Source organism: Carcharodon carcharias, chromosome 22 (assembly GCF_017639515.1).
Source record: "Carcharodon carcharias isolate sCarCar2 chromosome 22, sCarCar2.pri, whole genome shotgun sequence".
Classification (NCBI taxonomy): domain Eukaryota; kingdom Metazoa; phylum Chordata; class Chondrichthyes; order Lamniformes; family Lamnidae; genus Carcharodon; species Carcharodon carcharias.
In genome coordinates this window covers 2,974,987-2,993,716 of record NC_054488.1, presented here as the reverse complement: position 1 = coordinate 2,993,716, position 18,730 = coordinate 2,974,987, and the positions used below count along the sequence as shown (strand labels likewise).

General features: G+C 43.3%; 1 protein-coding gene across 1 annotated transcript in view; it reads left to right on the top strand.

The window, feature by feature from the left end:
* llgl2 (LLGL scribble cell polarity complex component 2) overlaps positions 1-18,730 on the top strand; it is a 187,104-nt gene that overhangs the window by 10,972 nt on the left and 157,402 nt on the right. Inside the window, exon 2 of the mRNA XM_041217423.1 lies at positions 4,494-4,552. The gene's annotated coding sequence lies outside the window, so the exon portion shown is untranslated. The remainder of the gene's footprint in view (positions 1-4,493; positions 4,553-18,730) is intronic.

The window sequence follows — 18,730 nt, the reverse complement described above, 5'->3', positions numbered from 1 at the left end:
TTGTTGGAGGGGGTGGGATTGGGGAGGAGGGGGTTCTGGCATCATGCCATGATGAAGTCGAGTAAACTCCTTTTTCTCCACAAACCTAATGCTGAAGTCAGGGTTAGTATGCATGCTATGCTGTCTAAAGATTTGTAAAACTACTCATTAGTAAATGACAACTCCCAACCACGTGTGATTGAGATATATTTACATTCACACATGTCCAGACTTCTACAAAGTGCGTGAGCAAGGAAGTATGGGGAAGTACCCTGAGCTCATGGAAATGGCTTCAAAACAGCAATAGCTTGCATTTATAATAAAAGAAAATGCTGGAAATACTCGGGTCAGGCAGCCTCTGTAGAGAGTGAAACAGTTGATTTTTCAGGCCTTGATCTTTCATCAGAACTTGCATTTATATCTACGCATAGTGCCTGACAAGGGTTTTAAAAATGGCAGAGGCAATACAACATTCTCAACATGACTTCATTTCTTAGAAATTCAGTAATTATCAGACATTCAGATCAATCAGATGACGCTGTTTTAAGTGGCAGGGAATGAAAACAAGGGAAAGAATGGTTTCATTAACTGAGATGTGCAAACAATCCTGGCAACATTGGAAGGACAATAGACTCTCAACTTGTTCTCATCAAATGGTCCATTCTTATTGTAGACAAAATGTAAAACCACACATTATCCCTGAGGGGTTCAGGATGGTATTTGGAGGTTTTGCTGATGGGAACATAGAACTTAGGGGCAGGAATAGGCCATTCAGCCCTTTGAGCCTGCTTCACCATTCAGTAAGATTATGACTGATCTGGTTGTGGCCTCACTTCACTTTCCTGTCTGACCCCCATAACCTTTGACTGTCAAAAATATACCTGACCCAGACTTGTATAAATTCAATGACCCAGTCTCTACTTTCTGGGTAAGAGAATTCCATATGCTAATGACCCTCCCAAGGTGAAAAAAATCTCCGCACCTGTTTTAAAAGGGAGACTTCTTATTTGTAAACTGTTCCCTAGTTCTAGTCTCTCCCACAAGTGGAAACATACTCCCAGTATCCACTCTGTCAAGTGCCTTAAGGATCTTGTAGGTTTCAGTAAGATTACCTCTGATTCTTCTAAACTCCAATGGGTATAGGTCTAACCTGTTCAACCTTTCTTCATAAGATAAGCCCTTCATCCCAGGAATGAGTTATGAACCTTCTCTGAACTGCTAATATAATTATATGCTTTTTCAAATTTGGAGACCAAAACTGTACAAAGTACTCCAGATTCAGGAAGAGGGCATTTGGAGGTTTTGGCCAGGGGTGTGGAAGGGCTTTTGGAGGTTTCAGCAATAGGTGTTTTTTGTTTTTTGATGCAATGCATGAGAAGAAAATATTACAGCAGATACCTTGCAAGTCAGCAACTATTTTTCGAGCAGTCAATGTGGATCTGATCTTGGCAGCTAGAGGTTGGCAATAACTTTGCTATGTTATTGTGCCACAGTGTAGCCTAGCCCATTTCTCTGAACAGGCTCAGGAGAGAGGCTCAGATGTCACTGGATAAGGATTTTGGGCTAGAGGCTTGGTGATTTTTCTCAACACCCCATAACCCAAAGCCAACTGAGTCAGGAGGTTGTGTGTTTATGTCCCATGCTAGGACCTGAGCACAGAATGTAGTCTGTTGCTTCAGTGCAGTGTACCACTGAAGGAGTCATTTAGATGCCCCCCACCTCCAAATTGCTATTTGAAAGAAATATAGTGTTTTCACCATGTCCTACCAACATTCACCCCTCAAGTAACGCCATCAACTATATGGATTAACTGACTTTTCTTCTCATTTGCAGTTTACCTTGCTCCTTACTGTGTACAGCTGAATAACACATTTGTTTACATAAATTACTTTTTGAAGTGCAGTCACTTATTAGATGTGAAGGGTTTTGGGCTGTCTTATCAGTGTGATCAGATATGAAGTTCTTTCTTAAGTCTTTGAGTTGTGCTGAGCGCTCAAAGTTGGGTTATCAATCTGCTATTAGTTGTTAACTATAAATTTGAGTGAAACAATGATCCCAGTATCCTTAGTATTGTCAATTAGCAGTACATATGACAACCTGCATTTATTTAGCATCTTCAGTGTAGGGGAATGCAATCTCATTTAGCTGAAGCTTCTCAAGACAAAGTAAACTTTGCAAGAACTTGTGTTTGAAGACAAAGGGGTTTCAGCAGGAAGCCCTCGAAAGTGAGGCCTGGGCAACTGAAGGGAAGTGCCAATGGTAGAGTGAAGATTGCACAAGAGGCTGAAGTTGGGGAATGACAAGATACGAGGGGGTTGGAGGTGGTCACAGAGGTTGAGAGGGAAAAGGCCATGTTGGGATTTGAAAACGAGGATGATAATTTTAATTTGAGATAAGTGTGCTTTGGGTCAACAAGCAAGGAGTGATGACAAAACAGGATGTGGTGAGGGGCTGAATGAGGCAGCGGAGATTTGGATGAGATGAGCTGCAATGTGTGAGGTGCAAGATGGGAAGTTGGCTGGAGATTATTGGAGAAGTTGAATCAGGGAGGAACAAAAAAATGCATTTAATGGTTTTGGCAATGGGTAGGGGTGGAGGTTCAGGGAGCTGAAGCCACAGAGGTGGAAGTAGAAAGATTTTGTGATCAAGAGGATACTGGGCTAGATGCTCATTTTAAAAAAAAAACTTATATTTACACAACCTCAGGATGTCTCAAAGCTCTTTACAGCCAATGAAGTGCTTTTGGAGTGTAGTTACTGTTGTATTTTCGGAAATGTAGCAGCTAATTTGTGCTTGGCAAACTCCCACAAACTGCAATGTGATATGACCAGAAAATCTGTTTTGTGTGAAATTAATCAATTGAAGGATAAATATTGACCACGATACTGACTATGCTCATTTTTGAAATAGTGCCATGGGATCTGTATGTCAACCTGAGACTCTGTCTGCACTCTCTGGTGCCTGAAAGACAAGCACCTCTGACTGTGTGGCACTCCCTCAGTATTTCTCTGGAATGTCAACCTTGATTTTTGTGCTGCAGCTTGAGATGAGTCTTGAAGCCAGTTCCTTGTGACACAGACAGGCCTATTACCAACTGACTTATCAGCTTTTGTGTTTGGATATCCTTCGTGTGTGATCTTTCCCACTCCCAGTTACGGTTCTGTAACTGTCCTCACCATTTTCCCCCCACCACCCAAACCACCGTCTGGAGCTCAGAGTTCCCATCAGCCAATCTGCTTGATGTTTTGCCGTTTTTAAGCAGGTGCAATATAAAAAATTTCACGTGCCCACCATGCACTTTTGTTGAGGTAAGAGTGTCCTTGTTCAATTAACGTGTGTAAATTTCACTATGATGAGAACATCCGGGTACAGAGTTTGGGTGTGCGGGGCCAATGCATCTCTCGCTGTTGCTGTATCTATAAGCTCTACCTAACAATCCACGTGTGAAATGCTGGTGCCTTGTCATTGAGGCATGTTTGGACCTGTGCAGTATGTTTGGTGAGATATTTGTGACTGATTTACTGGTATCAGGTGCTTTGGAAAGTACCTACTTTAACTCTGGGAACTGATCAGCAAGTTATTCTTGGGAGCTAGAGCTTGGAATTCCCAACCAAAAACTCTGCTTTCCTGTAGTTTCACTTGCTTACTCTATAGAATAATTTTAAATATATGGTGAGTTCACTACAAACTGGAAGGAAATTTTTTTTTGAATGAAGTCCGTCACCGCCCCCCCGAGACCATGTGTGAGCAGTAGGTAGTAGTTGCAGAGTTTAGTGTTTGAACTTCTGTACCTGCAATGTCCAGGACTGCTAACTGCTGCTCTGAGTCACTATGTTCCTCCATATGGGAGATGAAAAATCCATGTCACAAACAAATTATGAGATAAGCCAAAGGCATTTTATTTCCCAACCTGAGACTGAGTTGATTTGAAAGTTCCCAGGAAGAGGCTGGTTTTGGTGCTGAACTTTATGACCAATTGTCAGTGAGGACGTTCGTTCAGAGAAGGATATAGTCTGTATGAAGGTTTGCTGGATGAGTTTGGTACAAGAATACTTCTGTTGGTTAGCAACTACAGTTGGCCTCAGCACCCTTGGGCTAAAGGAGGCTTCTTGACCCTGCTGTGTTTGTCAATGTTGGGTAAGGAGAGAATTGCTTATAGTCCTGTAACAGACACCAGCTCATGGTGAGGGGTGCTGTCCTGTAATGTTGCCAGATGCTATTTGACCTGATGCAGTTTCAGTTTTTGTTTTTATTTCATGTTGACATCATCTGCAATTCATTGCTGTATTAGGGAAACAATCCCATAATATCGGCATTGCACTTGTGATTGGGGCATTGCGTAATCAATCAATAATGTTGCTCCTTTCTCTGTGCATGCCATAGTTAATGACAAGCCTTGGAATTTTTGCTATTTCTGTACAAGAAATGCATTTCCAAAAGTCTGAATGCTTCCCTAATTTGTGAACTACTAATTGAGAAATCAAGTCATTGATCTTTGTTTTTTTCATCTACAGTGACCATGGTGCAGACTGACTTGATTTAACTTTGCAAGCTGATGAACGGCTGGCTTTGAGTGAGTATTTCCCTGTAATTTAATTATAATCCCAGCTGGCTGATCATTTCATTGCACTGCATTCTTCTACCTGAGTAAGTTTTATGTTACTATATTAGGAATTTTCCACTGTGCAATCCATGGCTGTTTCAGCTGTTTTCCTGTGCCGAGAACAAATTTATCCTCACTTGGCAGGCTCCTAACAGCAGTTTTGTCCTTTGGTGAGAGAGGGCAGAGAATTGATAGTTGAGGTAGCCCTGCATGGGTGATGGAGGGGGTGAATTTGATGGACCATATCTCTGTACCTTGTTCCAAACTTTGTTCTAGCAGAGGAGTTGAGACTGTGATGGCAGAGAGGGGAACACTCGCTGATATGCTCTGTTCAGTTTGAAGTCAATAACTGCTGTTACTTTTTTTATTCATTAATGGGATGCAAGCATTGCTGGCTAGGCCAACATTTATTGCCCATCCCTAATTGCCCTTGAGAAGATGGTGATGAGCTGCTTTTTTTAAACTGCTGCAGTCCATGTGGTGTAGGTACACCCACAGTGCTGTTAGGGAGTTCCAGGATTTTGACCCAGCGACAGTGAAGGAGCAGCGATGTATTTCTAAGTCAGGATGGTGAGTGGCTTGGAGGGGAACTTGCAGATAGTGGTGTTCCCATGTGCCTGCTGCCCTTGCCCTTCTGGATGGTAGTGGTCATGGTTTTGGAAGGTGCTATCTAAGGAGACTTTGTGAGTTCCTGCAGTGCATCTTGTAGATGGTGCACACTGCTGTTACTGTGCATCGGTGGTAGAAGGAGTGAATGTTTGTGGATGGGGTGCCAGTCAAACACGTTGCTTTGTCCTGGATGGTGTCAAGCTTCTTGAGTGTTGTGGGAGATGCACTCATCCAGGCAAGTGGAAAGTATTCCATCACACTCCTGACTTGTGCTTCATAGATGGTGGGCAGACTTTGGGGAGTCGGGAGGTGAGTTACTCTTCGCAGGATTCCTAGCCCCTGACTTGCTCTTGTAGCCACAGTATTTATATGGTGAGTCCAGTTTAATTTCTGGTCAGTGATAATCCCAGGATGTTGATAGTGGGGGATTCCGTGATGGTAATGCCATTGTGATGTGATGTGAGGGGAGGGTAAACTGGTTTCAGTGCCTACCCAATTTTTGGACAAGACATTAAAGAAGGGTCCCATCTTCACGCTGAGTTGGTGATACAGTATGCAATGGCATGGTTGAAAGAAAAGAAAATAGCTTTAGGGTGTCCTGTTTGATTATTGCTTCTCCCGACCAACACCCCAAAAGATGGGTTAGGAACAGGAGAAGGCCATTCAGCCCCTCACTTTTCCATCATTCATTAAATAAAATATTTTACAGGCATTAAAAGGAAAATTGGGATGGGAATAGAACCCCGAAAGGATGGTCAGGATAAAAATCATGGCAGTGATAACAAAATGGCAGAAGTATTATTTAGATGCTGTCTCTGCCAGGGAGACATTTCAGATGGACATGCGATCAGAAGATATTTGAAATTATATAAAATATCATTTTATCATGATATAAAATAACCTCAAATATAAAGAGCAGAAATATTAAATAAACTTCCAAATTCAATTTGGAATCAAAAACACAACTTCAACGTTTGTAGACAGCATCAAGATGTGAAGGGATGGTGCAGCTGATGGTCAATACTGACAAGGACTGCAACAAACTGCAAGACATTAATAAACTTGGCAAATTAATTCCAACACAAGTGAGGTTAAGTTATACATTTTAGTAAGAATACCACATTACCTAGAAAATAAGGATCTAAATGACCTAGAGGAGGAAAGGGATCTACCATTTAAGTACACAAATCATTTATAAGTAGTTGTTGTAGGGCAATAAGGCCAGTTTATAGCATTAGGGATTATTTCCGGAAGAATAGAATTGAGAGGAAAGTAGTGTTAAAATGTATAGAACCTTGGTTAGGCCTCACTTGTGCAGTTCTGGATGCTTTATTATAAACAGGATGTAGGGGCACTGGAGACAGTGCAAATGACTGAATGACATCAGAACTGAGCTATTCCCACCAGGGAAGGATGGACCAGCTGTGTCTCTTTTTTTTTTGATTCTCTTGAAAAGAGAAGGCTGAGGGATGACCTAATAGACTCTTGAAAATTATCAGAGTTTGATAGAATGGACAGTGTTTCCACTTGTGGGGAAGAGCAAGAAAGTCACCAAGAAATCAAATAGTTAATTCAGAAGTAATTTTGTTTATGTGGAACTCACTACCTTTGGCAGTGGTTGAGGCAGACAACATATTTGCATTTAAGAGGAAGCTCGATAAGCATGTGAGGTAGAGGAGAATAAAGTGTTATTGCTGACACTCAGATAAGGAAGGATCAGAAGAGACTCAGTGGAGCATAAAAGGCAATATAGACTGGTTGGGCCATGTGGCCTGATAAATGCTGTATATTGTCAGAGGCCAGCAATCCTGTGGCGAGTAACTCACCTCCTGACTCCCCAAAGCCTGTCCACTATCTACAAGGCACAAGTCAGGAGTGTGATGGAATACTCTCCACTTGCCTGGATGAGTGCAGCTCCCACAACACTCAAGAAGCTTGACACCAACCAGGACAAAGCAGTCCACTTGATTGGCACCACATCCACCACGATACACAGTAGCAGCAGCGTGTGCACCATCTACAAGATGCATGGCAGGATTCACCAAAGCTCCTTGGACAGCGCCTTCAAACCCACGACTGCTGCCATCTAGGAAGACAAGGGCAGCAGACACATGGGAACACCACCACCTGCAAGCTCCCCTCCAAACCACACACCATCCTGACTTGGGAATATATCATTGTTCCTTAAGTGTCGCTGGGTCAAAATCCTGGAACTCCCTCCCTAACACCACTGCAGTGGTTCAAGAAGGCAGCTCACCACACCTTCTCAAGGGCAATTAGGGATGGGCAATAAATGCCAGCGACACCCACATTCCATGAATGAATATATTAAAAAAAATTCTGTGTGATATTCTATCCCTTAGTTGAAAAGGCTAACTTTCCATTAGCCTTTTTGATTTTTTTTCATACCTGACCACTACATTTTAGAGATCTGTGTAAATGGATCCCTAAATCTCTTTGGACCATTTAAATAATACACAGACCCTTCTTGGTCGGAAATGGATGACCTCTCACTTGTCTGCATTAAAATCTGTCTGCTACAGTTTTTGCCTTTCAACTTCTCTTAGTGATTTTATGCTCTTGTCTACACTTACTGTATCACAAATCTTTGTCATTGGCAAACTTGGATCTATGGCTCTCTAATGTATTAATAAGTATAATGAATAGTTGATGCCCCAGCACAAATGCTTGTGGGACACCACTAGCCACATCCTTCTAACTCGTGTAAACACTCATTACTCCTACTTTCTGGTTAGGCAATAGAAGACGATCTCTTAACCAGATAAATGATTTGCCAGCAATTCCATGAGTATCCATAGGCATTTGTTGTGTACTGCTTAGTTAGTTCCTCAAAAAATTCACTTAGATTCATGACACATGGTATATGCTTTACAAATTCAGGAAAGCATCAGCTCCTGGAGATCTCAGTCCTTAGTGCCATTATTGCATTCTCAGCCACTGAAGGTGGGTGGAGGTAATGTTTTTGCCTATTAAGTCTGTCTGTAATCAATATATCTTAAAAACTAATGGACGGATTTCAGTGAAACACGGAAAGGGTATGGCCCAAGAAAGAACTGCTTAGTATTTGGTGAAGATATTGTTTTGACTGAGATGTGAGGAGTGCGGGTATGATCCAGCCCCACTACTCCACAGGCTGTACCATTAATTTGAAACCTTAATTTTCTTGCCAAAATAGCATGTCGTCTATTTCCCCTACTGGTGCCCAGAATAACAGTCGTCAACCAGGCTTCCTTCAATAAACTCAGAATGATTATTTATTATAAAACAAAGCTTTTTAACAAGTTGCAAGTAATGGTTAACACACAGTTATACTTCCTGATTACAAATATCTCCCTCACGCATGGAGAAACAGGTAAAGTCTCTCTGCAGGGATGGACTTTAGAAGATCGTCATTATAAAATAAAGGATAAAGTCGACAGGGTCTCTGCTGTCAACCTGGAGTTCCCTTGTGTGAAGGCGGGTGGCTGGTCCCGGTGGATGTCTGGAAGCTCTCGCCAACTGGTCGCTGTTTTGCAGATCCAAATGCAGACTAGTTACACATCTGAGGGTTCTCTGGCTACAGGTTGATAGCCACACACAATTTTAGTCAAGGTAGAGAGAGGGAGCCAGTTAGGGTAGCCATCCTGCCTCAGCTTGTTCCCTAACCAGCAGGTTCAAAACTTAAGGTTTTTTTTCTCTTCCTTCTACCTGTGATTTCCTAGCCCCTTTTCCTTCAGGTTTTTTTCCCATCAATTAACATGACTGAAGCTTAAAACAAACAACCAGATCTTCCTCAAGTACCATAAAGGTCAGGTGATTTCTTAGAAGAGGTCTGCTTGTTGACAGTTCCGAGGTGAATTTATGACCTTTTTTTAAAAAAAAAATCCCAGGTTAGCATCCCAATGCACAGTTAATGCATAGTCCTTCCATTTTGCAAAAGAAAAATTAGCTTCAAGACATATGATTCCAACAGTATGGACCTGGGTCTGGATCCTGGAAATTTTTAAAGGATCTGTTAACCATTGGGAGATGGGGCAAATTCACATATTCTTTGGAATATTGTGAATTGTCTCAGCTGCTGTGTTGGAATTTGTCACAGCTCTCAAAATCTGAGCCGACATTTCAGAGCAGGTGGTTGGATGGGATTGGCCTGAAGCCTCTTTGGTGAGGTGAAAGCTTTTAATAAAAAGATGTGCTTTGTAATAGAGCATCAGCCAGGCAGGGAAAAGCCTCAAGGAGGGGCTACATAATTATATTAAGGTTGAGTGAACATAGCATGGTCAGAGGTATGCATTCTACACTTCACTTGTTTTTATACTGTTTTCTTGCACATGGCTAACTTTTTAGTGATTTGATTGATTTTTCCTGAAATGTCTGGTATCATATCCTGTACCTGGTCTTCTATCTCCTATTATGGAATCTTACTATATGCAGATTGGCTGCTGTGTTATCATACTGCATTTCAAAATTAGTTCATTGCTTGTAAGGTAGTTTGAGATGTTACAAGGACCCAGTCAGATGTTGTATTCGTGCAGATCTGTTCTTCAGTTCTTGGTAGGATTCGGGTGGCCCTTAGCTTCAGGAGCATGTATGCTACCTTGTTGGATATATGATGAACCTGACAATGGGGTCATGACTGGGTGTGTCCCAGATCCGCTAATCTTGTAGGAAAGGAGCAATGAAGTGGAGTAAGACCCTTTCTGTAATACTGATGTGAGTCCCTCGTCTCCTACAGTGTGGGCAATTTGTAGTTAGAAAGCAGCTGCTACAGATGCACTTTCTTCTCCTGGGGAACTAACTGGTTGCTGGGACCCTAGTCCACAGGTAATAGTCGCACACTCATACTTTTCTCCAATGTTGAGTATCTTTAGGATTCCTGACTGTTCCTGTGACCCTGGATATAATGAAGTGCAGCTGATTTCAAAGCAGGTTTCCTGTCCTTTAATCGCGTCAGCCGTATCAGTTCACCTTGATGTGGCTGGTTTCTAAAAGCAGTGGATAAGGGGAGTTGCAATCTGGATGGTGATGTTCGGAGCTCTATATTAGCATATCCTATAGTGCTCCTGCTGCATTGATGATTGATGTGACCTGTGTGTAAATTTAACAGGCTTGCCCAGGCATGATCTGAGATTGAATAATAGTTCTATTTTGCAATTCTCCGTTAACACATCTAATTTTATTTGTACACTAGCTCAGTGTACAATGATGCCTTTCTGTAGTGTCACAGCATGATAGTGTCTTGATGATTCACATAGTGAGGTGCTACAGAAGTTCTGTGATTGCTGTTATGTACATATTTTTGTACGAGCATTGGGACTGAGTCTAGGCTGTTTGCGTCGAGACTGACTGATTTTTACTGCTGATTGCTGTTATAGTAACTGGTGAGGAATAAAATGTATGGTCTATATCTGCTGTTCATAGACCTAACCAAAGCTTTTGACAGTGAGAGTTGACCTGATCTGTGGCACTTGCTGTCCAAGCTAGGATGTCTGAACAAGTTCAGCTCCCAGTTCTTCAATCTTTTTGCTGCATTGCTGAAGGAAGCCACTATTGACAGGCCTGCAGGGATCAATATTAGGTTCCATTCAGGGAAGCTTTTCAATCTCTCCAGAATGTGTGCCTCCACCAAAATCAGTATTCGGAGAGCTTCTGTATGCAGATGACTGTGCCTTGGCTACCCACAACAAGGAAGGCATCCAGACTATGGCAAACAAATTCTCGAGTGCTGCCAAAAACTTTTGTCTCCAATTTATTGTCCCCAAGACTGAGGTTATGTTTCAGCCAGCACCAAGCACACCAGACATAACCATTGATGGCACCAGTCTCAAGGTTGCAGAAAAATTCTCATACCTTGGTTGTGTGTTGTCTGGCGATGCCACTGCGATGAACATATCCATGTACTCATCCAGAATGCAAGTTCTACCTATGTCCAAATACATGATCATGTCTGGAAGCAGCACGGCATTAAGCTGAAGATTAAAATCCAGCTCTACTAGGCTACTGTCCTGATCACCCTGCTATATGATACAGTATCCTGGGCCTGCTATAGATATCACGTCAAAGCTCTGGAACACTTCCACCAAATAAGGCCTATCATGAGAATTTGATGGCAGGACAAAAATGCAAACAATGAGGTCCTTCATCTTGCTGGGCTCAACAACAACAAAAAAAGAAAAAACACAACCCTCCAGAAGATCCCACTTAGATGGGCAAGTCATGTCTCCTCCATGGATGAATACTGAACGCCCAAGCAGATCTTCAGTGGGGGATCATCGCCATGCAAATGATGTCAAGGCGATCAGTGCAAACTATATAAGGACACCCTTAAAAAGAGATTTAAGACTTATGCTTTGCAGACCACCTCTCTTGGGAAAACATTGAAGCCAACTGGTCCATGTGGAGGCAAGCACCAAAATTGGGTTTGGTATGTTTCAAGGACCATCTATGCCAAATTCATAACATCTGATGTGTCCCAAGATAAACTAGAGGTGGTGTAGTACCTGTAGAGGTTCCCCAAGCTAATGACAATGACAGCATGAACAACCAGTTCTGTGGACGTCCATGCCAGTCCTGCACTGGGCTGCTCAGTCTGCTGGCACACTCGAGGCCTTCCGTGCCCGGTGGGCACCGCGGGGACTGGGGTGTTTTGTTGACCCCTTTAATCACATTTTGATTTAAAGTTTGTAAGGTTCCTTTAAATTTTGTTCTTGGTTTTACAGCTGACCTGAATTAGGGGCTGTGCCTGATTTATCCCAATTTTGTTGATTTGGTTTAATTGGTTTAACTTGAAAGATTATTGGGCTGCTCAGTCAGGACCCACGGAAGACAATTGCTTGCAGTTTGGACATAATTCAAACACTCAGGAGTTTACCATTATTGCTGTTATAAAATCATACAATCTAAGAGGGCCATTTGGCCCATTGTGCCTGTGTTGGCTCTTATGTGGAGTTAACAAATTGATTCCACCCCCCTGCTCTTTTTTCATACGCCTGCATTTTTTAAAAAGAATTCATTTGTGTTGCGAGTGAATCTGCTGCCCTTAGCTTTTTTCAGGTAGTACATTCCAGATGGCCACAAACTTGCTGTGCTTCTTTGAAATAAAAGTTTCCATGTGTTGTCTGATCCTTTTACTGATCACCTTAAATCTGTGTGCTCCGATTACCAATACCTTCTGTCACAGGAAACAATTTCCCATGTTAATCTTCTCTGCTCCAAGGAGAACAACCTCAGTTTCTTCAGTCAATCCGCAAAACTGGCTTCAGGAATGAGGGAATTCATTCCAGTACAACAATGCTGGACCCTCTCTAAGGTCATATCTTCCTAGAATAGCTCTCTTAATAAAGCCAAGATCATGTATTTTTCTTCTGACAAGCTTTTCAACTTCTGCCATCTTTATAAAGATTTATGTACGTATACGCACAGGCGTCTCTGCTCCTGCACCTGCTTGATAATTGTACCAATAGGTTACTTTGCCCCCTCCTCCTCCTCCCTACCAAAACACACAACTTCAGGCTTCTGTGTTTTCATCTGCCATGTGTGTGCCTATTTTTCCAGTCTGTTACTATACTCATTATTGCAAGCTCTGAAGTTATTTCCTGCATACCCAAGTCCAAATTTTATTTTTTTTATTCGTTCACGGGATATGAGCGTCCCTGGCTAGGCCAGCGTTTGTTGACCATTCCTAATTGCCTTTGAGAAGGTGATCATGAGCTGCCTCCTTGAATCGCTGCCGTCCATGTGGTGTGGGTACACCCACATTACTGTTAGGAAAGGGGTTCCAGAATTTTGACCCAGCGACAGTGAAGGAACAGCGATTATAGTTCCAAGACAGGATGGTGAGTGGCTTGGAGGGGAACTTGTAGATGGTGGTGTTCCATACATCTGCTGTTTTCCTTCTCCATGGTAGAGGTCACGGGATTAGAAGGTGCTGTCGAAGGAGCCTTGGTGAGTTGCTGCAGTGCGTCTTGTAGATGTTACACACTGCTACTACTGTGTGTCGGTGGTGGAGGGAGTGAATGTTTATGGAAGGGCTCCAATCAAGCAGACTGCTTTGTCCTGGTTGGTGTAAAGCTTCTTGAGTGTTGTTGGAGTTGTACTCATCCAGGCAAGGGGAGAGTATTCCATCACACCCCTGACTTGTGGATAGGCTTTGGGGAATTAGGAGGTGAGTTATTCTCTGCAGAATTCCCAGCCTTTGACCTGCTCTTGTAGCCACAGTATTTATATGGCTAGTCCAGTTCAGTTTCTGGTCAATGGTAACCCCCAGAATGTTAATGGGGGATTCAGCAATGGTAAATCCATTGAATGTTAACATATAAGGCCAAGGAGGTTATATTGAACTTGTATAGGAGATGGGTTCAGCCTCAGCTGGAGTATTGCATCGAGTTCTGGGTGCCACACTTTAAGAAAGTTATGAAGGCATTGGAGAGAGTGCAGAAAAGATTCATGAGAATGGTTCCAAGGATGAAGAACTTTAGCTATGAAGATAGATTGGAGAAGTTAGCCTTGTTTCTCTAAGGAAAACAGTCCTAAGAGAGGATTTGATAGAGGTATTCAAAATCCTGAGGGGCCTGGACATAGTAGATACGGAGAAACCGTTCCCATTTGTGAAAGGATCAAGAAAGAGAGGGCACAGATTTAAGGTAATTTGTAAAAGCGATATGAGTGGGGAAAAAAAAACTCATGCGTGGTTAAGGTCTGGAATGAGGCAAGTTCAATTGAGGCATTCAAAAGGGAATTAGACTGTTATCTGAAATGAAAAAAATGTGCTGGGTAATGGGGAGAATGGCACTAAGTAAATTGCTCATTTGGAGAGCCGCTGCAGACACGATGGGTCGAATGATCACCTGCGCTGTAAAAACTGAGTCTGGAAGGTGGTTAGATTCTCTCTTTGGAAATGGTTGTTGCCTGCCTCTCGTGTGGCGTGAATGTTACTTGCTACTTGCCCCAAGCCTGAATGATTTCCAGGTTATGCTGCACACGGAAATGGACTGCATCAGTATCTGAGGAGTCATAAATGGTGCTGAACATTGTGCAACCATCAGCAAACATGCATGCCCTCTTCTGATCTTATAATTGAGGGAAGGTCATTGGTGAAGCAGCTGAAGATGGTTGGGCCTGAGGAACTCCTGCAATGATGTCCCGGAACTGAGATGATTGACCTCCAACAACCACAACCATCTTCCTTTGTGCTCGGTATGATCTCCACCAGTGGAGAGTTTTCTCTCGATTCCCATTTGAACTTCAGTTTTGCAAGGGTTTCTTGATGCCACGCTTGGTCAAATGTTGCCTTGATGTCAAGGGCAGTCACTTTTGCCTCACCTCTGGAGTTCAGCTGTAATGAAGTCTTAAGCTGAGTAGCCCTGGCAGAACCCAAACTGAGCATCAGTGAGCAGGTTATTGCTGAGTAAGTATTGCTTGATAGCACTGTTGATGACCTCTTGTATCACTTTGGTGATGATTGAGAATAGACTGATGGGGTGGTCATTGGATGGGTTGCATTTGTCCTGCTTCTTGTGGATGGGGCAAACCTGGGCAATTTCTCACATTGTCAGGTAGCTACCAGTGTTGTAGCTGCACTGGAACAGCTTGGCTAGGGGCATGGCTAGCTCTGGAGCTCAAGCCTCCAGTACTATTGCTGAAAAGTTTAGGGCCCATAGCCTTTACAGTATCCAGTGCCTTTAGCCATTTCCTGATATCATATGGAGTGAATAGAATTGGCTGAAGACGGGCACCTGTGATGCTGGGGACTTATGAGGAGGCCATGATGGATTATCTACTCAGCACTTCTAGCTGAAGATTGTTGCAAAGGCTTCAGCCTTGTCTTCTGCACTGATGTGCTGGGCTTCCCCATCATCGAGAATGGGGGTATTTGTGGAACCACCTCCAGCCCTTCACCACGAATCATGACTGGATATCAGACCACATTTAGAATATTGTGAGCAATTTTGGGCCCTGTATCTCAGAAAGGATGTGCTGGCCCTGGAGAGGGTCCAGAGGAGGTTCATGAGAATGATCCCAGGAATGAAAGGCTTAACATATGAGGAATGTATGAGGACTCTGGGTCTATACTCGATGAGGATGAGGGGGGATCTGATTGAAACTTACAGAATACTGAAAGGCCCGGATAGAGTGGACGTGGGGAAGAAGTTTCCATTATGATAGACTAGGACCTGAGGGCACAGCCTCAGAATAAAGGGAAGACCTCGTAGAACAGAGATGAGGAGAAACTTCTTTCGTCAGAGAGTGGTGAATCTATGGAATTCATTGCCACAGAAGGCTGTGGAGGCCAGGTCATTGAGATAGATAGGTTCTTGATTGGTAAGGGGATCAAAGGTTACGGGGAGAAGGCGGGAGAATGGGGTTGAGAAACTTATCAGTCATGATTGAATGGCGGAGCAGACTCGATGGGTCGAATAGCGTAATTTCTGCTCCTATGTCTTATGGTCTTATGGATATGGCAGGACTGCAGCGTTGGATCTGATCCATTGGTTGTGGGATTACTGAGCTCTGTCAATCATATGCTGCTTCCACTGTTGGTCATGCAAGTAGTTCTATGTCACTTCACCGGGTTGACACCTCATCTTTAGATAAGCCTGGTGCTGCTTTGGCATGCCCCCATGCACTCTGTTCTTTGAACCATGGTTGATCCCTGGCTTGATGGTAATGGAGTGAGGGATATTCCTGCCATGAGATTAGATTGTGGTTGAATATAATTTGGCTGCTGGTGGCCCGCAGCCCCTCATGGATGCCCAATCTTGAGTTGTGAGATCTATTTGAAATCTATCCCATTTAGCATGGTGGTAGTGCCACACAACACGATGGTGGGTGTTCCCAATGTGAATGCAGGAAAGATTGGTGAGAATGAGATGAAGCATGTTTTTCCCTCTTGGTTGCCTCACCAGCGGCCACAGATGCAGCCTAGCTGCCATGTCCTTTAGGGTTCAGTCAGTAGTGGTGCTACTGAAGTCCCCCACCCAGAGTACATTCAGTACCCTTGCCACCCTCTGTACTTCTTCCAGTTGGTATTTGACATGTAGGATTACTGATTCACCAGCTGAGTGGTGGTGGGTTGGTATGCCATGGTTAGGTGGTAATCAGCAGGAGTTTCCTTGTCCATGTTTGACCTGATGCCTTGAGACTTCATGGGGTTTGGAGTCAATGTTGAGTACTCCAAAGGAAACTCCCTGCTGACTATATACTACTGTGATATCACCTCTGGTGGGTCTATCCTGCCAGTGGGACAGGACAAACCCAGTAATGGTGGTGTCTGGGGGCATAGCCATACTCATGGAATCATATCTTACAATGTCAGGTTACTGCTTGACTAGTCTGGGACAGCTTTCTCAAATTTGGCACAAGCCCCCAGATGTTAGTAAGGAGGACTTTAGCAGGGGCGACAGGATTAGGTTTGCCGTTGTCATTTTCGGTGCCTCGGTTGATGCAGGGTGGTCCCGTTTCATTTACTTTTAAACTTTGTAACAGGGCCAGAGAGAGAAATGATGGGCCCTGAGGCTTCTCCTCTCTGGCTCCTTATTTCTTCCCTCGACCCTCCCCTTCAATCATGCCTGATTTTTTTTTTTCGCATTTCAAAATTTCACCACATGGATACTAATAAAATGATATGCCCATTGTTGGCACCTGGTTACAAATATCATCCAATTTATATATGCGGTATGGGTCATTAATATTAAGAGCAGCAACGATGTAATGCAGTGTTAGTTTGTGTACGTCATATATAGATGATCCCATCATGAGTACTAAATGAACCAGAGTGTGCAAATTTTACTTTAACAGCGTCATGCAATAATGTTAATTTGACAGGAAAATATCCCATTCGTTATTTAATACACTGTGCAGGTCATTTTTGCACTGGCCCTCCAAGTGAGCAATGATTTCAGTGACTGCCCCAGCTCACATTAACATGTTCTGTACATTGCACCATATGAACAAGGTGACAGTAAATTCACATTTAGGTGAAAAATTTAATACTTTCATCCCAAATATACTGCACAAGATCTTTTCCATTCTGTTAAAGAATTAGAAGACTTTCTCCTGCTTGGGTGCTTGATATTACTTGATATTATTTAATACAAGGGATGTAATTGGATTTTGTTTCATCAGTAATCTCACGGGGTTGAAAGATGAAATGACTCCTAAGCAATAAAGTGGAATGATTGAACAACATGGGTCTTCGTGGATAGTGAGAAGCATCGGAGCCCTCTGGTGACTCTGTGCAACTCAACTTTTAAGAGGCCAGATGACAAAGACTGGTTTACAATTGCATCTGTGTTCTTGATCAAGTCTCAAGGCTCTGCTGATTGCTGCTCCTCACTACATTACGTTTTCATCATCTACTGTACAACACAACTTTATCACGATATTTCATTCCTTAAAAACTCAAAATTACCGAGTGGGATAATAGGTAAGTATATAAAAGAAAAACAGAATTACCTGGAAAAACTCAGCAGGTCTGGCAGCATTGGCGGAGAAGAAAAGAGTTGACGTTTCGAGTCCTCATGACCCTTCGACAGAACTTGAGTTTGAGTCCAAGAAAGAGTTGAAATATAAGCTGGTTTAAGGTGTGTGTGTGTGGGGGGCGGAGAGATAGAGAGAGAGAGGTGGGGGTGTGGTTGTAGGGACAAACAAGCAGTGATAGAAGCAGATCATCAAAAGATGTCAATGACAATAGTACAATAGAATACATAGGTGTTAAAGTTGGTGATATTATCTAAACGAATGTGCTAATTAAGAATGGATGGTAGGGCACTCAAGGTATAGCTCTAGTGGGGTTTTTTTTTATACAATGGAAATAGGTGGGAAAAGGAAAATCTTTATAATTTATTGGAAAAAAAAGGAAGGGGGAAACAGAAAGGGGGTGGGGGTGGGGATGGGGGAGGGAGCTCACGACCTAAAGTTGTTGAATTCAATATTCAGTCCGGAAGGCTGTAAAGTCCCTAGTCGTAAGATGAGGTGTTGTTCCTCCAGTTTACGTTGGGCTTCACTGGAACAATGCAGCAAGCCAAGGACAGACATGTGGGCAAGAGAGCAGGGTGGAGTGTTAAAATGGCAAGCGACAGGGAGGTTTGGCTCATTCTTGCGGACAGACCGCAGGTGTTCTGCAAAGCGGTCGCCCAGTTTACGTTTGGTCTCTCCAATGTAGAGGAGACTACATTGGGAGCAACGAATGCAGTAGACTAAGTTGGGGGAAATGCAAGTGAAATGCTGCTTCACTTGAAAGGAGTGTTTGGGTCCTTGGACGGTGAGGAGAGAGGAAGTGAACGGGCAGGTGTTGCATCTTTTGCGTGGCATGGGGTGGTGCCATAGGTGGGGGTTGAGGAGTAGGGGGTGATGGAGGAGTGGACCAGGGTGTCCCGGAGGGAGCGATCCCTACGGAATGCCGATAAGGGGGGTGAAGGGAAGATGGTGGCATCATGCTGGAGTTGGCGGAAATGGCAGAGGATGATCCTTTGAATGCGGAGGCTGGTGGGGTGATAAGTGAGGACAAGGGGGACCCTATCATGTTTCTGGGAGGGAGGA